Raw genomic sequence first — 22407 nt, 5'->3', positions numbered from 1 at the left:
GCATCTTTACTGCTTAAAGGAGAACTAAAGCTTAACTAAAGAAGTAGGCTAGAAATGTTGTACATTATGTTTTGGGCTTCTGTACCAGCCCAAGGCAACCACAGCCCTTAAACTCCCTGGAAAAATACCCCTAACTCTTTACTTATCCCTCTGTGCAGATTCTGTAAAGCGGCGTTCACGGGTGTAATCTTCACAATAAGACCGGCTTTGGCAATTTTCATGAGTTTCGGCGCATGCGAAGTTGTTGCAAAACAGAAAATTGCTCCAACTGCGCATGCGCCGCTTTGCCCTTCTCATTCAGACGATTACCAGAGAAGAAGATGGCAACCGTGAACTCCGCTGGACAGAATCTGCACAGAGGGATAAGTTCTGTATATAAAGAGCACCCAAGGTATCTAATACTGCACCTTAACGTTTCTGTAAAATGGGGCAATAACAGTAACAGTTCAGCCAGTGCCGGGCCAACGCAAGCAGGCGCCCTAGGCAGCCTGGCCCGGCAAAGCGCCCAATATGCTAGTGCGCATGCGCGAAAAGACACAAGTGCGTTTGCGCACTAGTATTTTTCGCGCAAACACGCACGTCGGCCACAGCAGGGACCGGACTAGGGGATAGCAGAGGCAGAGAAGGTGCGTGCCTGGCGCCCCTCCAGCATTGCGCCCGAGGCACGTGCCTACTCTGCCTACCCCTAGTTCCGGCCCTGAGTACAGCATACACTCTGGTCAGGTAGCCCCACAGACCAGTATGATACCAGAAAAAAAGAAAAATATAGTCCAACTATCGGCACTCAGGTCAATTACAAAAATACTAATTATTCAACTTACAAATAATGGTGGCCCTTGGTGACATGGTCTGTTAATCACAATCTGCAATTGCATAAATAAAAATATTTATTTATACAAAAAACTTTACATAAAATCATTAGTATAGCTAGTATCTTAGCATGCGTAGTGGCCATCTTACAGTCCTGTAATTGGAAGGATTTGATGTGGGATCATAAATAATTCAATCGAATAAATCCTTCATAATGTAGGCAAGTACAAGTAATTTAAGCAAGGCTAGCTGAAATGATCTGAGGTGTCTAAACTAAGTATGTGCGAGCCGTAAATGTCCTACCCATGCTCCTGCAATGCTTACATCCCCAATGTCTGTATGAATAAAGGAACTTGCCTAACTGCGGACCAAGCCACTTGTTGCAAACTTATATATAAGTATGAAGAGGATCAGCTGCCAACTACTCACGGAGCTGTCGCTTTATCTAGATCCCCGGGTGTACCACCAGTATGGAATGAACTGCCTAAACGGTGCTAAAGAAACTACTGGGCTTTTTAGTGTGGGACCCCCTAAAACAGAACATAACTCAGGTTCTATCAATAGGTGGAAACCTTTATATTTAAATGCGCTAATGCTTAAACAATACCAATATTTTTTAATTTGTCCAATGTTCCATAGAATTCCTTCTTAGCTATGTGTGCAAAAAATGATTTTGTGTGCACATTTTAAACCCCTGTGTGAATTTTTAAAAACTACATGTTCACTTCAGAATATATAAAAATCTGTTGTGTGTACTGGCCTAAATACATGTATGTGTGTGAACACAAGAGCACAGCTTAGAGGGAACATTGCTACTGTCTCTTTAAATAACTAATAACATCAAAGACTACATACATTATATATGATTTACTATTGCCTTGCACTGGAACAAAGTATGAGTTTGCAACAAAGGCATCAATATAGTTTATATAAATATGCTGCTGAGCCATTCAAGTAAAAACTGGGCTTTTAGAGCCCACATTTACATAACAGATAATAGATAAATTCTGTAAAACACAATGGGAGATATACAGGAGTCTAATGATATTCATGGTTTACCACTGGACCACAGAATGAAAACTTTTCAAGTGCAAACTAGTTTATTTGCAAATACTGAATGAGCATTTGCAAACTGTAAGGCTCCTTGGCACATTGTGCATATTCACAGCTGGGGAGAAGCCCTGAAAATGGTCTTGCAACCTGTCATTTAATTGAATGGAATAGTAAAGAAGAAAATTGCCAGCCATATTCAGACACTTCTGGTGGATAATATGTTCTATGCCAAAAGCCTACATATACCAGTGCAGCACAACAGTACAGTATGTACTTTAAAACACTTTAATTTTTTGGTGTTACTGTTCCTTTAAATAAAGAAAAAAATGCCATTACTGGTTCTTGACCTGACTTGCTCTCTGTCTTTGTGCAGCTCCACATGCAGATATTCATTCGCACAGACAATATATTTATTTATATTAAACCAGGCTTGGGTGGCTTTCTGTGAGTGCTTGGGGAAAGCCTACCTGGTAAATGCTACATGTTGCATCAAGAGGACATGGTCGGCTGACTCGGCTTAGATGATTCTTCATTTGCAGGTTCAACAGGAAGCCCTCGAGCTCTGTATACTATAGTATCTTCATTGTGACTGCATCTCATTGGTCCTACCAGTTCCATGCCTTCAAATCGAGACATTTGTATTGGTGCTTATTTGATCACCAGTCTCTTCACATTCTAGCTTCCTTGATTCTTCAACTGAATCACTCTTCTCAGAGCTCCCAGTGTGATCTTGGTGATCTCTGGTTTGCAGCCCCATTCGGTAGAGAACAGACCGTGTTTTGGATGTCTAAAGTAGGTGATGAGGGGACACTTAGCGGTGTCAGAAAGCCACCCCCCACAGAATAAGGAATAACATCGGTGAATACATCCAAAGAGCAGTTTGTGGTGGGGGAAGCTAAAGTCCCAAGATGAACAGCTCCTCTTTCAGAAAAATTCTGAGTAAGTGCTTGAAACTGGCACAAAATCTTGAAAATAAAAATATTCAGATCTTATTAACTCTGCATTATAAATAGATACTAAACTAACTTAAACATATGAAGTGTATCTTGTAATGAATAAAGCATTGATATCCAAAAAGTGACTTGTGATGTTGCTCCCAGTTGCCTCAAAGCAGTTGATTATTATTGATTTCCAGGCTTGGAGTTTTGGTTTAAAAAAAACAAAAAAAAAACGGGTGTATTGCCAAGCAACTGCCTGTCCACACAAGAGATACCAAATGGCCAATCACAGCCCTTATTTGGCACCATCCAGGAACATTTATCATGCTCGTGCTGCACCCTCCCCACCAACTCTTTTCTGAATGTTGCTCATGGGTTAAAAAGTTTGTGGACCCTAAAGGAATATCATGAACATGTGGCCAGTGTACCACCGCAACTTTTGCATGTGAGAGACACGTGTTAAACATAATAATTTCTACATCTACCTGCAGAATGGCTTTCAGGGAAATGGTCACCATAGCTATTTTTATGCCTGCAGGGGTAATCGGTGTCCCCTTAGTAATATATCATTCGCACCCCAGAATTCTTTTTTCTGAAAAAAGACATCTGCAGTGTCACCAAGAAACGCAACAGCATGGTATCTCTTCACCTTGGTGGTATCTCCTCACCTTGATGTGACAGGAGGTCAGAGGCCATGAGGGAGGATATTGCACACATGGAGCGCTGCAGGTAGAAAACACTGTTAAGGCCTAGCTATATACAATCTAATGCTCAATTATTCTGCATTTGCATTAGCAAAAAGTTAGCCTTCTCCAGAAGCTTGGATGGGAGCACATATTGAGTCCCTTATTAAGATGAATGATGGGGAATATGTAGCAGGATATTAATCTCCTGTTGCATTTTTTTTAAAGATTGTGTGCACAGGCCTGTGATGGATGCCAGCAAGGCCAGAATAATGTGTGAGGAAACAACAGTTGTTGTTATAACTTGTGTGCATACACATATCTTCGAGAAAAACACTGATTGCAGCAACATGTGCAGTAGTCAATGAGAAGCCCATCTAGCAAAGGACTTACCAATTTGATGCAGTTATTGTCATCCGTTAGCGAGCAGTTTAACATCTCAAACACCACTTCGCAGTTCAACATGGTACATCTAAAACAGAAATTGTAATCATTTCAGAAACAAAGCATAAGATAGAAGATAACCAGGATCAATAAACACTAAGGCACATTATTACTTCACCTTACTTAACAAGAGGATAGGTCAGGGAACGGGTGGGTGGAAAAACTGAAACAATTCTTTTTTTTTATAAATTCTTTATTTTTCATTTTAGTAAAGAAAACGACCGGGGGGGATACAGATATAAGAAAAGGGAAGTAGGGAGTAGACAATAGTAATATCCAATACAAGCAGATGTAATCTGAAAATTAGAAAGCTGAGAATATAGTAAATCCATGGTATATAAGACTCTTCTGCAATTTCTACAGCAAAACACAGCAGTATTGTTGAATACAACTATAGAGTGCGGTATAAGAATAGAAATTCCTATTGTCCATGTTATCCAAACTCGCAACATTTGAGTCCGGCAAAATACCGCATAACATACATCACAATCTGTATAGATATCCTTGCGACTTCACATATTGCTATCTAGTAGTAGAACAAGAACATATGAATCCGCTATTATTGTAAAGCTGGTATGCCTAAAAGGGGAAAGGGAAGAAAAAAAAAAAAGGGGGGGGGGAGAGGAAAGGGGAGTGAAGAAAAATCCGAAAAGACACAGAGTAACTTCAACAGGATCAGAGTGAAGCTGACGTTCGTTATCTATATATTTTATGCCGTTTTATTGCTTGAGCTGCCTAGCTGTTCGGTATGAAGGCAAAGTGAGAGGTGTAACTATCTGCAACCTAAGATTACAGGTATGGCATCGAATCTAGAACGCTTAGAACCTGAGGTTGTATGAAATGCATGGTAGGAGGGAGGAACGCCAAGAGCACCCGAGTGCGCACGGACACTGAACCCAACTCTCCACTAGTGATCTCATGCCTAAGAATTATTATGTTGTTGAGGAAAGCAATGCCTTATATTCCGGAGTTTCTGTATAAAGCAGCCAGTGACACCATTTTAGTCTGCATCGAGTCCCATTCGTTTGCCCTCCAGTGTCCTTCAGTTTTTCAAAAAGATACAATTCTTGTACCTTCTGTGCCCATTCTTTAATAGTGGGAATCCTCTCCGATCTCCAATATCTGGGTATGAGTGCTTTCGCAGCATTGATCATCGTTGAAATACAAGAACGTCTATATTGTGCCGTAGGCATGTGGTTGTTATGTAATAAAAAAAAGGATGCCGAGTCAGTGATCAATAGATCGGTAAATTGAGGTAAAAGCTGCATAATGGCCGTCCAGTATGGTTTTATCTTAGGACAATCCCATAAGATGTGAGTGAGTGTCCCACTCCCTTGGTTACATCTCCAACAGGTATCAGGTAGATTTGGGAATATCTTGGACAACTTGGTAGGGACTCTATACCACTGTGAAAAAATCTTGTAGTTGAGCTCCTGTAGTTTTGTGCACTGAGCTGATCGAAACGTTTTCTCTTGGATAAGGGACCATTCAACATCAGTAAAGGTAGTACCAAGTTCAGTTTCCCAAATATGGCGAAATTTACTCGCAGGGGATTGGTTTGTGTCCATGATGATTTTGTACAATAGAGATATTTCGTGGGGGAATAGAGTATGACTAACAAAGAGTTGTTCAAAAGGTGTATCCGCTGGTTCTTGTGGCTGCAGAGTTCCCTCTGAGAGAAGAAAATGTCGGATTTGACAGAATCTGAGGCGATCCATGGATGTGATTGAATCTGGTTCTAGTATCTCTTCCAGTGGTTTGAGTTGTCTCCCATTCATAAGTTGAAAAGCCCATAGGGAATCTGATTGGGACCAGCGTTGGAAGTTAGCTATTCTCAGCCCCGGAGGGAAATCCGCATTATGGAAAATTGGAGTCATTCTGGAGTGGATGTTAGTCAAAGATAGTTTAAATTTCGCCTTGTCCCAAACCTTGAAGATGGTGGAAGCAATTGGGTTAGACGAAATGTTCTGCGGACGATGATGCCGTAATATCCAAGGAAGTATTTCTAAGGGCGCACTGGAATCGTATTGTACTATAGGGACCCATAGTTTCGTAAATGGAGCATGTTTAAAGTCCAGCATCCGCTGTAGTATTGCTGCTCTATAATAAGTGAAGAGGTCGGGGAGTCCTGTTCCACCTCTGTCTCTGGATTGAGTTAGAAAGGTATATTTTTGTCGGGCCTTTTTCTTTTGCCAGATAAATTGAGTAATCATCTTCTGGAGCGTACGGAAAATGTGAATTGGAATTTGGAATGGAATAGTTTGAAAAAGGTAAAGGAAACGGGGTAAAATATCCATTTTAACAATATTAATGCGACCGAACCAGGAAAACACAGGTCTATCCCACTGAGTCAGGTCTTTCTCAATAGAGGGAGAATGTTATCCGACACACAGTTCTCCAGTCTTGCAGATATTTTCAAACCTAAGTATGTAAAGGACCTTTCTTCCACTGTGAATGCAAATGAGTGTTTCAAAAGGTCGATTTGATCCGGAGTTAGAGATATGCTCAACAAACTAGATTTCTGATAGTTAATTTTAAGATTGCTAACTGTTCCATAAAGCTCAAGTTCTCGCATCAGATTCGGTAGGGATATATGAGGTTTCGTTATAAAGAACAGCATATCATCAGCGTACGCCGCAGTTTTGTGTTGGAAGTCTGCTACGCTCACTCCACTTATATCAGGGTTCAGACGAACTCTGTGCAAGAAGGGTTCCAAGGAGATTATAAAGAGAAGGGGAGATAAAGGACAACCCAGGCGGGTCCCATTATTGATCGTGAAGGAATCTGACAGTTGGCCATTCACTCTGATGCTAGCTTGAGGATTGGAGTATAAACTTTGAATGCTGCGAATGATATTTGGCCCCAACCCCAACCAAGATAGACATTTGAAGAGAAAGACCCAAGAAACGAGGTCGAAGGCCTTTTCGGCATCAGTTGATAAAAGGGCCAATGGGATTTTATGCTTCCTGCAATGGTGTATAACACTAAAGACTCGCAAGGTATTATCACGAGCTTCTCGTTTTGGAACGAAACCCACTTGTTCTGGATGAATAAAGTTACTAATCAAGTTGCGTAACCTGTTCGCCAAAATTTTAGAATATAATTTTGTGTCAACGTTTATCAAAGAGATTGGGCGATAACTTTTAACGTCCAGTGGGTCTTTCCCTTTCTTGTGAAGTAAGGTGATATGAGCCATACTAGCATCGGATGGTAAGGTACCTAGTTGCTGAGTGGTCTGGAAGCAGGCTAGCATGTGGGGTAATAAAGGCTCTCTGAGCTTTTTATAGTACTGGCCTGTAAAGCCATCCGGACCGGTTCCTCTGTTGTAATAGGAGCTTCTAAGCGTGCATAGACTGCTTCGTCCAGTGGTGCCTGCGGTACACTTTGAAGATAGGTTGTTAGAGTCTCCATATGCAGATCAGCACTTTGGGCACGGGGTTGAAGGTTGTATAGAGATTGATAACATTTTCTAAAGGAGCCAGCTATTGTTTGAGAATCGGTCGAAATTTCTCCTTTACATGTTCTAATCTTTGTGATTTGGTTACGTCTTTGTTTACACTTCAATGCATTGGCCAACATCCGCCCGCATTTATTTCCATGTTCATGGTAGCGGTGTTTCTGGTAGAAGATCGCCTTCTCCGTATAGGCAGTGAGCAGGGATTTAATCTGGTTTCTCGTTTCTGTTAATTGTCTCAGTAAGTCTGGGGAAGGGGATTGTTTATGTTGAGAATCTAATTGTTTCAGAGTGTCCAAAAGTTTGTTGTAGGTAGCAGTTTTTTTTTTTTTTTTTTGGGAGCCCAATTTAATAAGCTCACCCCGCACCACACACTTGTGAGCCTCCCAGACCATCTGAGGATTAGAGTCGGGGGTAACGTTCTCTGTGATATAGTTCTGTAGCACCGTCTGCAGTTGAGTTAGCGTAGAGTTCTCTTCAAGCAAGGATTCGTTAAGTTTCCAGTGCCATCTCTCAAATTTAGGTTGCGCGGTGGAAATTTGGAGAAAGACAGGGGCATGGTCAGACCATGTAATGGAACCTATAGACACCTGGCAAATTGCCTGTAAACATGAGTGAGGTACAAAATAATAGTCGATACGGGAATACTGTTGATATGCATTCGAGTAAAAAGAGTAATCCTTGGTTTCTGGGTGAAATATCCTCCATGCGTCCATTAGATGACGTGAGTTAAGGAGAGTTCTAAGTTGAGAAAGATATTTAGACGGGATGGATGAGGTTCCGGTGGAACAATCCAGAATTGGTTCTATTGTAAAGTTAAAATCCCCTCCGATTAACAAGGTGCCTTCTGCAAAATGGTCTATGGTTTGTAAAAAACATTTGAGAGTGTGGAGCTGCCCTTTATTCGGAAGATATATTGAGGCTATCGTGTAATGCTTCCCATGTATGAGGCCTTTTACAGCGGTGTAGAAGCCCTGTTTATCTGAGATATGGCCCAGTGGAATCCAGTTTGTGGTATCAGCTATTAGGATTGCTGTGCCTCTCACTTTAGACGTTTGAGGTAAGCTTGTATAGACATTGCTAAAGCCTTTGTAAAGCATCCTGGATTTATCTTACAATGGGTCTCTTGTAATAGGGCAATTTGAATATTATGGCGTTTCAGCTCAAGCTTAAGGCAGTTACGTTTGTAGAGGGTGTTGAGGCCATTTACATTCAGTGACATCAACTTTAGTTTGCAATCAGCCATGGTAGATCAGAACAAAATGGGATGTGTACGTCATTGCAAAGGCCCCTGCACTCCAGCGCTCTCCCTCCCACCATGCATCGTTAAAGGCAGCATCAGTAGTTTGGTTATTACATATCACTCTGAAAACAGTAAAAAACATCTCGAACTGGTAAAACTCAAAAACAAAAAAGCCCTGAGGGCAGATTCGGCAAGAAATACAAGCACAATGGGTTGTCGTGCCCCTGGGGCCAACCCGGGCAAAAGTCACGGGCATTCAACTGTCCGCAGATCTCCTACCCGCGAGGAGAGAAACACAATGCGGATATCTGTAAACGTGATATGGGGTACGTGGTATGAATAATGAAACCGTCTAAGAGTACTAAACTATAGGTGGGGTAAGGTATAACCGTGTGTCCCCATATTCCGGCTCCCGTGTCTTTCCAAAGCGGAAAGAGAAGCCGACTTATGCTGACTACGTGGGTATACCGAAATGTGTAGAAGTAACTTTTGTAGGCATGATACGTGGGAGGGAACAATGTGGTAGAGAAAGAGAGACAGAGATATGGAGGTAAAACAGCAATCAGCACAATATGACAGCATAATAACATCCCCCAGTCCCTCGCTCCCCCATAATGCCCGTGTCTCATACATCACCCTCCACTACGGTCCTGAATGGTAAATAACCGTATAAGAAAAATGAAGTCCATGAGCCGCCATTTGCTTCTGGCTCCAACGGTTCTTCAGTCTTGCTTGGAGTTGGGCCTTCGGTTCATCGACTCTTTCTTGGACGAGGTCGTCCAATTCTGTGCATCCGGAATGGGCAGGTCATCCCCATTGTACGCCAGGTCTCTCCATTCCTTCAGGTCCATTGTTGGAATGCCAATGTTAATGCAGAATTGGTGTAGATCATCCGGTTCTATAAGGCTATGGAAGCGACCGTCTCTTTGCACTGTCAGAGCGAATGGATATCCCCATCTGTACCTAATGCCTCTCTCTTGCAGCATCGTGGTAAGTGGGCGCATAGTGCGTCGTTGTTGTAGGGTGAGCCAGGCCAGGTCCTGAAACACTTCTATTTTAGAGCCTGCAAACATCAATGGACCTGCTGTGCGGGCTTTTTGCATGATAAGTTCTTTGAGTTTATGGCTGTGTAGACAGCAAATAATATCACGGGGTTGTTCACTCCGCCGTGATCCTCCTAGAGCTCTATGCGCACGATCAAATTCAATGGCCGTGTCTTTGGGCCTATCAAGCGCCACGTTGAAAATTTCTTGCAGTGCGGATTCAATCTCAGGTGGTTTCACTGTTTCGGAGACCCCTCGTATGCGGATCTTATTTCGGCGACCACGATTATCTAGGTCTTCCATATGTCGCCGTAATAGGTAAATATATTTATGGTGATCGTTGACCCGCTCCGTGGATCTCTTGGCCGCTAGCGTGATTGCGATGGTCTGGGCCTCCATTTCGCCTAGTTTCTCACCTATGTCTTTAAGCGTGTCGCGTATGCTGACCAAATCGGATCTATGCGCCGCTTTAATCGAGCTTGCCATGTCTTTTAAATCCGACTTTGTCGGTAGTGAAGATAGCAGCTCCTGAAGATCCGTGTGGGCTGGGGATCTCGGTGCAGAATTCAGAGATGACGTCGGTCTAGGGCTCCGGGCGGGGGCCCCCGCCATTTTGTTGTGCACAGGTAGGCCCTCATCGTCGTCTGCTCTCTCAAAGAATTTGGACACCGATGGGGTTTTTGCCTGCGTGGAACCGGTTTGGCTCGGCGTCTGAAGTTTCTTCTTGTTGTCCTTGCCCATCTTGGGTGGCTGTGTCAAGTTTGCTTATGGAGAAGGCTGAATAATGTAGCTCAGACACGGGAGCTCAGAGAGGGTACGTCTTATCAGGTCGCCATTCAGCCACGCCCCCCAAACTGAAACAATTCTATTCTTTCTCTCTTACACTTATAAGGTTTGCAAAGACCTGTATTGCTGGCACAGCATACAGCTTAAGCCTTGCGTTAGTAGCCACTATTTCAGTGCAGGCTGGATCCAATATTGCTGTCACCTCTCACAAAGCTTCTATTGGTTCTATAACCCCATTATAAGAAGTCAATTGTGGATGTGTGGCCAGTTAAATAAGGCTCTAAATTGCATTTTCCTTTTAAGGAATAAGTAAATCCAAATGAAGACCCGAGACGTAAAAGGGATAAGTTCTTCAGGCGCAGACTGCGGGTTCTGGCAAATGCCAGAGGGGCTGCTGTAGGTTGCCATAGACAGTCACTATTTATTGGGCTGGTCGGTGGCTGCTTGGGCCTCTGTGTACTTGGAATGCCAGGTTCTATTGTAAATCCCAGTCAGGACCTGAATATTTTATGGTTTTCAACCTGTGAGTTTTTCCAGACAAAATTATTATTTTAACAAAATGCAGGCCCCACTACATGTGCTATAACAATTTAGCCCACTAAATAAAAAACAATGGGCTGCACTCCATCAAATGTGTGTTCATCAAGCCCCTCAGCTTCTGCCTATGTATAGCATACCACCCTTTTCAGGGCCCACAAGCCTTACTGCATAGTCCAGTTTCCTGTATGAGATATAACCTGTAAGAAGTATAAGTGACTGAAATATCACAGCCTGCAATGATAAAGGACAGTATGCTAAAAACATACAGAAGGTGAGACTCTACACAGCAGTCCAGTAGCTGGATGCTGAGTGCCTGTGCTCCTATGAATTTGTGAGTATAAAAAAAGTGTTAATACATATGCCTTACTAGTTACACAATACCTAATCCAGTGGAAAAATGCAGTCCGTTTATAAGTAATGTTGATTTTTTTATGTAATTTTTCTTGAAAAGGCTACTTTTTATTTTCTTTTTGTTTACGTAGATAGGAAGGTTTGGAGTAGAAGGGGTCCTGATATATTTACATAGCAAGATCTTGAGTATAGGGGACCCTGGATTGGGATTCAAAACAGGCCTTGGCATTTCAAGTACACAGAGGTCCAAACCCCCGCCACAGGCCCAATAAATAGTGACTGTCTATGGCATCTTACAGCAGCCCCTCTGGCATTGGCCAGAATCCACAGACTGCCAGTCTGGTCCTGCCTGGCATTGTTATCCCCTGGGGGTAGGAAAAGAATTATATAAATTGGGGGAATCCTGCAAGGCCTTTGTCCACTGAGTGGCTTTTGCTGTTCTGAGAACACAGATTATCATAAACGTTTATTTAAATTTTCTGGGAAATGCTACATACAATATCACTTTCTTATAATGTTTCAGGTATATTTTTCATATCAATAATCTTCACTCATATTTTTACTCCCCCTCTGACAAACTGCTGACTTTCCTCCTGGGTGAGAAAAACTCTCTTCCCCCGAGTCACTTCCTGCACCAATCGTGCCTCTTGCTAGCAATCACTCAGTGGATGATGAGTGGATTCTACCCTAAAAAGTCACAAAATAGCCACATAGAAAGCTTAAATGGGTTAATTTCTCATAAGCATGTATTAAGTGCATTTTACAGTAAATAAAGTACCCCCTATTGTAAAAAATAGGATAGTATACGTTTCCAAGGAGTTCCATGACCATATAAAAGCACAAGGCCGAAGGTAAAGTGCTTTTGTACAGGTCAAGGAACTCCAATGTGACTTCTAATATCCTCATATTTTGCAACAGGGGGTACTTTATTTGTTATACACCAGTTTCAGTGAGTCATGTGAAATTACATTACTAAGCTCCGATTATTACCGATAACATCACTAAGCACCATTTATAAGCATATCATTTACAGGATATTCATGGCTCATGGCAAGGAAGGACACTACAGAAACCTGTTCTTTTGTGCATGTAACTGAATATGTGGCGCATGTAAAAGCTCTTTGCATGTGAATTTACGTGTGAAGTTTAAAAGTTCTGTGCAAGTGAATATTATTGTATATATAAGAATATAATAATTGTCAAGGAAACCTCTGTGAACAGGTATATGCTGGTCATTGTACAAGTAAGAAGATAAAGAAGAAGGGCTGACCGGCACTCAAACGGATCCACAAGACCAAAGATGCTCAGTTAAAAGATAAATTTATTGATAGAAAAAATCCACCCTACGCGTTTCACACCCTTCAGGGTGCTTAGTCATGAGCCCATGACTAAGCACCCTGAAGGGTGTGAAACGCGTAGGGTGGATGGAGATGAAGCTTTATTTTTAATTTATCTACCAATAAATGTATCTTTTAACTGAGCATCTTTGGTCTTGTGGATCCGTTTGAGTGCCGGTCAGCCCTGCTTCTTTATCTTCTGCTGTACCGCTCCCCGAAGATGGGGGTCTGGGGCTGGTGCATCCGGACCACTTTCAATGTTTGGTTAGTAACCTTACAATAAATTCTGGAGCACCTTGTAGTCCTATAACCATTTGTATTTTACAAGTAAAACACTCTCTACAGATAATTATTCTGTTAATTTGGTGAATGTTTGGCCCAGTGGCATCTCTCTTTCAGGAGATATAGCCCACCTTGAAGGCCACATCACCACTTCATTTACCTGTCTGTAATCTCCAAGCTCGTTGGCTGCTCCGAGACAATCCATCACTGCCAGATTTACTACCAACATCAGATGAACGACTGAGGGGGGACTTGTTGTGAGGAGATTCCTGGGAACTGTTGACACTGTCACTTTCATCCCAGCCACCCCCAGGTATACCTGATCGATGACAGCCTGCAATGAATGGCGGGAAAAATAATTTTCTAGTAGTATCTGTCTGTCCCTTTGCTATTTTCTGCTCTGGTGGTTCTAACTATTGAATAGTGTAAACAAAACCAGATGATAACAGACCTGTGAAGAAGCATGCAAGGCATTGTAAGAAATGGAAGCTCAGCGGTAGGAGAGGTGACTTCTGCTGCATTGTTTGAAAGGTTAGAACCAAGTGCACAGACATCAGACAAATACTGATTACAACAGCATTGAAAGTTATAAAATCCCTCTCAGTCATTACTAGAAGTATACCTTGATTTACATCTCCCTACTCATTAATTTTATTTTGGGCAGTAAAGTAAAATGATTCTTGGGGTATGAAGAAAAGCCATTTATTCATAACAATGATATAAGGAGTGGGGATATATAAAGAAAAAATAACATATTACACATATTTAACACACTTGAAAATATAAACAGAAGAGCTGCACCTCTGTGAAGCCTGTGCATGCCATTAAGATGATAAAATAAAAATGACATAGCAATAATGCAATGTCTCGTCAAGCCTGTCTTACACCTACAGTATGTAGCCTTAATATCGACATTTCTACACAAAGCTGTACAAAATGGCAAGGATAATGTGACAAGTTACTTAATGGTGCAAAGGTGAGTATGACATTCTTTTGTAGAGCTTACAATCCAGTTTCATAAAGCAAGGATGAAATTAGATAATTGGACCTGTACTTGAACGATGGCTGCAGGGTCACTGGTTGCAGTAACATTTTCCCATTTTGATATGTATACACTTTATTAACTTGGAAAATAAGTACATGCAACCTTTACATATCTGGAATACTAAAGGGCAAGACGAGGAATGGAAAATAGGTTTTACATTCAAATGCAGACAGTGCAGAAATTTTACCATTGGAGTAATGGGATGTGTAGACCTAGCTAAAATAATTAATCTGGCTGCAAATTATCTAAAGCTACTGTCAAACCAGGCAGATTCCCAGCTGGAGAATAAATTCAAGCCGGGAACCAGACCATACGCTCCTATGAGTTTTCTGATGTGCCTGCACCCAGATCCACTGTCTTGGCTTGGGTGCAGGCACTTGGAGAGGATTTCAGTGCCAAAACGCACAGGTATGCATTTTGGTACCGAAATCCACTCCATGTGCCAGCACCCGGGCCAACGCAGTCCGAGATTCTGCCTAGTGTGGCAGTAGCCTAAGAGCCCCCAGGCTTCAATAATAAAATCACCTTTACTACTGGTGGAACTTAAAGGACTAGAAAAAGGAAATGAATCATAGACAGTGAAATGGTCAGTACATACCTCTGTGTGCACTTGTAGACAGTGGTGGGCGCCTACCAGTGGACAGTATGGCCACTGGCTTATATGCATCATCTGCTTGTTCACATGCATGTGTATGATATGATCCTGCCCCAGATAGCACAGGATGAGTCCCAGCTACCGCCACGCTGTATACCACCAAGAATCATGACCCTAGAGGTACCTGAGACAAACGAAGACTTAATTTTATTTTACAAAGCGCAAATATGGTTATTTATCAAATACTAAGGGGCATATTTTCTAAGCTCGAGTGAAGGATTAGAATGAATTTTTGGCTACTTCGATCTTCGAATCGAACAATTCGAACTAAAAATCGTTCGACTATTCGACCATTCGATAGTCTCTGTGTAGGGGCACATTTACTAAGGGTCGAATTTTGATGGTTAATTAACCCTCGATATTCGACCATCGAAGTAAAATACTTCGAATATCGAAGTCGAAGGATTTACCGCATTTACTTAGATCGAAGGAAAAACGTTCGATATGTGGAATAAATCCTTAGAATCGTTTGATTCGAAGGATTTAATCGATTAAAGTAAATGCGGTAAATCTTTTTTACTTCGATGGTCGAATATCGAGGGTTAATTAACCCTCGAAATTCGACCCTTAGTAAATGTGCCCCTAAGTGTTATGAATCTAATTAAGAATTGGGGCAACTTTGTAACTACACTGGTTATACTTTACACTGGGATAAAGTGACATTTTAGGGTGTTTTCACTAACTCCTGAGTTCTCTCTTAAGTACTTTCAGTCTTGTGTTGACAGCTTACATTGTAAATGGCACCTTTTGCCTCATTCCAGTAACACCATTCAACAACAAGATTCCAACTGCTCTAGACTAAATATTGCTGCATGATTGCTATGAGTTACTGAGAGGGGCATATTTTTTCTCAGCTAAGCTTCAGATAAATCCTAAGCTCACAAAATGAAGTTAATGAGCAGAGAGGAATTATACATAGTTTACTATGCAGAACATCATCAGAAGCCTTTTTTTCACTAACAATTTTCCACTGACTGTGTCAAGGATTAGTGTAAGAATTCTTGTCTTGAACATTAGATAATGTATGTAAATTGCAAAAGTGCTCAGAAGAGCAATTTTACATTAATCTGTTTACATTTCCTTTCCATGTAAACAATGCAGAACTAGCAAGAACAGACCAGGTGTCCATTATGGATACATTTAATTGGGACAATTTCAACTTTTTTTCTGCTAGTGGCCCTCAATAGATTTTCAAAAGTGGAGAGGTGGCAGAAAGATTTACATTTGCTAAAATATGACCCAAAAAGTTAAACACTGATTTAAGATGGGAAGAGCTCACCCAAATTCTTCTGTTCTTGTGAATATCCAAACCCCTGCAGAGCTTGAGCACTGGAAGCCTGAGATCCCATTCCTATTGAAAGCATACCATTAGAAAGAATACTACCAGAGTTTCTATTTATCAATCTAAAAATCTGCAAACCATTCAAAAGAATGATTTATGAAATATCAAACTGTGGAAGCACAAAGAACTCTGAGTAGTTTGATACTTTTCCCATTTATCACAACTTTCCAGACTGCTGTCAGGTGGATTGAGAATAATGCATTTTATATTACCTGACTGGGATCTTTCTTTTGCTGACACTGTATTTAAGGGACAGGGAATGCTATCCGAGAATAAGTTGCCAATAACTTCCTGATGAAATTCAAAACAACAAAGAAACCAGTGGTGAAGTAGCATAACAACAATCAACACAAAAAACAACATAAAGAGCACACTCACCTGTGCTGTGGCTCAAACTTTCTGGTACAGACTGATAACATGAAGGGGGTCTTGAGGTCAACTAACTGCTGCAAAGTGAAATGAACTGAGTTGTAAAATGTAAGCTCCTTCACCAATGACCTCAACAGCAAACTTGCCCCCCTTAATACTGCAAAACATCCTCTGTTTTACTTTGTTTTAGTATGCATGGGTTTATTATTCCTGTATATATGTATGGGATGCCCCCTTAGGAGATTAAAACTGAAACTCAATTAAATAAAATGCATCATGATGCTAAGAAGGTCAGACATCTCTGTCCAAGACTAGAGAATACACATTACATTTAAAACAGGCCAGAACTGGCAATTTGTGGATTCTTTGAAATGCTAAAGGGGCTGTTGTAATGTGCCACATGCAGTCATTATATATTGGGTAAGTGGTGGGCTATTTGGGCCCTCTGTGTACCTGAAATGCCAAGGCCTATTTTAAATCCCAGATCTGTTCAAATGTTACCTGGTGATCACTCATTTTTGGCTCCTTGCAATGCACTAAACTTTTCGACTGAGATGGGCAAAGCCAGCAGGGCACCCTAGGAAACCACACTGGCCACCTCGTCCCCTCCCTAACATCCAGGCCCGGACTGGCAATCTGCGGGTTCTGGCAAATGCCAGAGGGGCTATTATAAGGTCCCATAGAAAGTCAGTTTTTAGTGGGCTGGTGGGCCTCTGCGTACCTGAAATGCCAGGGCCTATTTTAATTCTCAGTCTGGACCTGCTAACATCGCATGGTGGCACCAGAGAGTGCACATAGTGTGCGGAAGAGGGCCCAGACTAGGGGTAAGTGGTTGGTACGTGTCCGGCGCCCTCTTCAACTTTGTGCCCTAGGCAAGTGCCTCTTCTGCCTACTCCTAGTTCCGGCCCTGCTTTGTGAGATTCTACAGTACAGCATTATGTATTGGTAACTCTCCTGTGATCTGTCTGCAAGCATGGTTAGATCAGTCATACCTGCAGCCTCCTGGATATAAGAAGAATTACATCTGAGGTCTTGGATGAACTGTGGAGATCCATGGAAGCACAGTGACAGGAGTTTTCAGTACCTGGTGGGGTGGAAGAGTGTGAGATTGAGACAACCCCTGGGACCACAAAATTACATCTATATACTCAACTCTGTTAAAACTCACCTTTAGCTTTAAGTGACAAGAGTTGGTCTGCAGGCGGTTTAGCAGATATTCCAGAAGACACTGACAACTTCCTACAGACTCGTATCTGCAGAGCAGTATTAACACATACATAATCAAGCATACAATTCTAGCAATATCAAGACACATATCCAAGACATGACTAACAAACATACATGAAATGCTGAAATCAGATATCTCATAACTTTTCCTATTACTGCAGTCCCCTGGCTTTCTATACATATGAGATCCCTCGTATCTATAGACACAGACACACATACTGTATAAAGAGAGATGGAAGAAGCAATAAGTGGGTCATAACAACGTCGCAAGTGGGATGGTCGATGGCCCTCATCTGACTGTGACTAGCCATAAATGTGCATTAGTTGGCCCCAACTCAAGCAAATCCATGGTCCTGCACATCACTAGTACTTTGTACTTGAAGTTAACATGAATCCATAAAAAGGGCAGAAAATTACTATTGGGTTTATTTCATGTTTAAATTATTTTTAACAGACTAAAAGGGGTGGTTTACCTTCATATTAACTTTTATGATGATATAGACATTCATATTCAAAGACTATTTTCAAATAATATTCATTAGGGCACAGTTTACCCTAGCAACCAGGCAGATATTTGAACGAGATACTGGACTATGAATAGGAGAAGCCTGAATGGATAGAGATTTTATACAAAGTAACAAAATTGTAGCCTTACAGAGCAATAGTTTTTTTGGCTGCTGGGGTCAGTGACCCCCATTGGAAAGCTGTAAAGATGTAGAAGAAGAAGACGATGACAAATGTTTCAAAAACTATAGGAAAAGGAAGACTGACTGAAAAATTGCAGATAATTAGCCATTCTAGAACTGACTAAAAGTTAACATAAAGGTGAAACCCCCTTTAAGGTATGGTGATAACAACATTACATAACAATTATTTGGAGATTCTATACATTTCAGATAATAGATCCTATACCAGTACAGATAAGGGACATGTTATATGGGGGTTTGTAGATAATGGATATTTCCAACATTTGGAGTTTTATACCTTAAGTCTAATAAAAAAGTATTAAACCCAATAGGATTGTTTTGCCAATTAGGATCAATTATATCTTAGTTGGGATCAAGTACAAGATACTGGTTTACTATTACAGAGAAAAAGAAAATAACTTTTAAAATGTTGGCCCTTTATCAAGGTGGTGTGGGTTACCTACGCCAAAGGAATGTAGTAGGAAGCCAAAGGAGGGTAGAGGTATGGGACCTGTTATCCAGAATGCTAGAAAATAATTTAAACATAAAATAAATTAAATAGGCTGTTTTTGCTTCCATTAAAGATTAATTATATCTTAGTTTGGATCAAGTACAACATACTGTTTAATTATTACAGAGAAAAAGGAAATTCTTTTATTAAATTTGGATTATTTGATTAAAATTGAGTCTATGGCAGATGGGGTTCCCATAATTTGGAGCTTTCTGGATGAGGGGTTTCTGAATAACAGATCCATTTAATCCTTTGGTTTTTCTACTAATACAGGCATGGGACCCGTTTTCTGGAAACCCATTATCCAGAAAGCTAGAATTACGGAAAGGTCATCGCCCATAGACAACAACATAGTGTTGCTCCAGTAGAATTCTGCGCTGAAATCCGACAGATTTCTTTACATTTAATTTTGAAATTTGGCATGGGGCCCCCATGTCCCTTCCTATTGCATTTTAATCACAACATAGGTTGTGGTACTATGTTGCAATGCAGACAAATCCTTCAGCAGAGATGTCAGGTAGCTGCTTTCTGGTTAGCTGTTTATAGGCTGCTCATGGGCTGCTGGGAAGGGAGTGTCAGTTTCCCAGGTACCTTCAGGTCATGTGACTTGTGCTCTTATAAACGTTGGTCACTCTTTACTGCTACACTGCAAGTTGGAGTGATATCATCCACTCCCTTCCCAGCAGCCCATCAGTTTCCCAGGTGCCCTCAGGTCATGTGACTTGTGCTCTTATAAACGTTAGTCACTCTTTACTGCTACACTGCAAGTTGGAGTAATATCACCCACTCCCTTCCCAGCAGCCCATGAGCAGCCTATAAACAGAGCAATAGGCAGCTAACCAGACAGCAGCTACCTGACATCTCTGCTGAAGGATTTGTTTACATTACTAAAGCCCCTAGCCTATTGGTAGACATAGCACCACAACCTATGTTGTGATTAAAATGCAATAGGAAGGGGAGAAACAATAGCTGTCTCAAATCAGTTCCATTCTGAAGTGCTGGCTCCTTCTCAAAGCTCAGAATCAGGCACAAAGCACTGAGATGGTTGCCTCCACACCAATATTACAGCTAAAAAAAATAAATTTGTTGGTTCAAGAATAAAATTTTAAATGGTAGACTGAATTATTTGCAATGTAAACAGTGTAATTCATAAATAAGAATTAAACCATAAAAATCATGACACAATCCCTTTAAATACCCTAGAAATTAGAAAAAGGATACTGGCAAATTGATCATACAGGTACCCAGGACAGGGAGTGTCGTCATCTGAAGCCCCCAAGGTGTGTTAAGGAGCGATCTGTCGCCATGTGATGACACGCATGCGACATGTCAGATGTCCAGAGGATAAAGGAATTGAATGAAAAATTGCAGGTAGGAACTACATATATCCGACTGTCGGATGAAAACGATGCACGCTGCCTTCATCCGACAGTTTGATTCATAAAAAGGAGCAATGATAATAAATGTGTAGCCTTACAAAGCATTTGTTTTTGGATGGAATCAGTGACCCCCATTAACAAGCTGGAAAAAATCAGAAGGCAAATAATTAAAAACTATAAAAAAAATAGATAATGAAGACCAGATGAAATGTTGCTTAGAACTGACGATTCTATAACATGCTAAAAGTTAACTTAAAGGTGAACCATCCCTTTAAAATATGTGTGGCTTCATGCATGGTCATTTATTCTAATATTCAGTGTCGAACTGGGATCATGCATTCTCCAAGTGAATTTTCTTCTGCTTCTCATTCAATCTTTTTAATGATATACTCTATTTTCCTTCTATTTGCTCCCTTTGTTGCGATATAGAATTAGGAAATGAACATGAAATTGTTAGAAATGCCTAGAAACAGGAGGGCCCACTGGCACCGGGAGTTATCCTGGTGGGACAGTCCGACACTGCTAATATTTGTATGTATTTGTGGGGTACTTATTCCTTATATGCTGGATTCAGCTATACATTCAAACTTCATGTATCCTTTACCCATGTGAGAGCAATTTGAAGATGGAGTTTAACATCTGTTGGGCCACATGCTCTTTACTCGAAAAAGGCCGCTAAGAGTTCGCTCTTTATCGCATTAACCAAAGTGCACTGATTTGTAATTGCTATTCTACTCCTGGGAGCCGATATCAGTCTGGAACTATGGCTGAGTGACTGATTTAACTATGTTTTCATATATCTGTAACCTTGTCATAAGCTGAGGGGCCCTAAAGGTGGCCATACATGGGCAGATAAAGCTGCCAATATCGGTCGTTTGGACCAATTTGACAGCTTATCTGCCCGTGTATGGGGGCTTCCGACAGGTCTTCCCAATCGATATCTGGCCACGATATCGATGGGGAAGGTTTGATTTTTAACCGACTGACCTGTCGGAGCCCTTTGGCGCATCGTAATTCAATCGTTCGGCCATACAGCCGAACGTTCTAATTACCCCCGATATAGCCATGCCGTTAGCAGTGATCCCCAACCAGTAGCTCGTGAGCAACAAGTTGCTCCCCAACCCCTTGGATGTTGCCCTCATGGGTCTCAAAGCAGGTGATTATTTTTTAATTCCTGGCTTGGAGGCAAGTTTTGGCTTCATAAAAACCAGGTGTTCTACCAAACAGAACCTCCTGTAGGCTGCCAGTCTACATAGTGGCTACCAATAGTCAATCACAGCCCTTATTTGGCACCACCCAGGAACATTTTTCATGCTTGTGTTGCTCCCCAACTCTTTTTACATCTGAATGTTGCTCACGGGTGGAAAAAGGTTGGGGACCTCTGCGTTAGTGGCATATCGGGGAAAGATCCGCTCGTTTGGCGATGTCGCCAAACGAGTGGATCTTTGAGTCTATGGCCAGCTTAACTGACCAAGCAAATGGGGCATCTCAAGAAGCGGAGCCCAAAAAAGTCCAATCTATAGACTTAAAAGGTTGAACTTGATGGACGCGTCTTTTTTCAACCTAACTTACTATGTTACTTAGTATTATTATTAATAAAACATATTAATAAAGTAACAACATATTCTGCAGTGATGTACAATAAACAGGTGTATACACTGAACACACAAGATTACATACAAAAACAACCAATAGAGGAGATAAAGGGGGCAGTGCCTAAGGTTGCCACCTTTTCTGGAACAAATACCAGAATATAACAAATATTTTTGCCTTTTCCCCTATTTATAACATTCACATCAAGCATAATTTTTACCCGCAGATGGCAATCCTAATAGTGCCTAATCCTGACATTATTCGACATACAGCAAAAGGCCCATATGGTGAAAGTGAACCACTTCACAGTGACACAAAAAAACCATAAAGCCCAATTTGTGGCCATCAAACTATTGTTTAACTACAACTCATAGCATAATAATAATAAACTGACCATGTGTTGTTGCAGTCCCATTAAAGCTGCTGGTTTGTACTCCTGGATTTTACATTTTCCCAGAATGTACATTCCTCTGATTGGGAAGTAGCATTTTAACTGTGACTTTATCCGCAACAAGGCACTCTGTGTGTATCATGTAAATAACACTAGCATGTGGCAGCGAACGCATCACTAAAATAACACCCAGAACCCCTGGTACCTGCTGAAGGAATGCCAGTCTATCCAGCATTGCCATTCTC

The 22407-nt window shown here is 41.3% G+C and overlaps 1 pseudogene; it reads right to left on the bottom strand.

Moving 5' to 3' along the window:
* Positions 1–94: 94 nt before the first annotated feature.
* On the bottom strand, positions 95–22403 carry LOC121397944 (annotated as a pseudogene).
* Between the last annotated feature and the right edge of the window lie 4 nt (positions 22404–22407).

This window comes from Xenopus laevis, chromosome 9_10L (genome assembly GCF_017654675.1).
Source record: "Xenopus laevis strain J_2021 chromosome 9_10L, Xenopus_laevis_v10.1, whole genome shotgun sequence".
Lineage (NCBI taxonomy): Eukaryota > Metazoa > Chordata > Amphibia > Anura > Pipidae > Xenopus > Xenopus laevis.
This window is presented reverse-complemented; position numbering and strand designations above follow the sequence as displayed.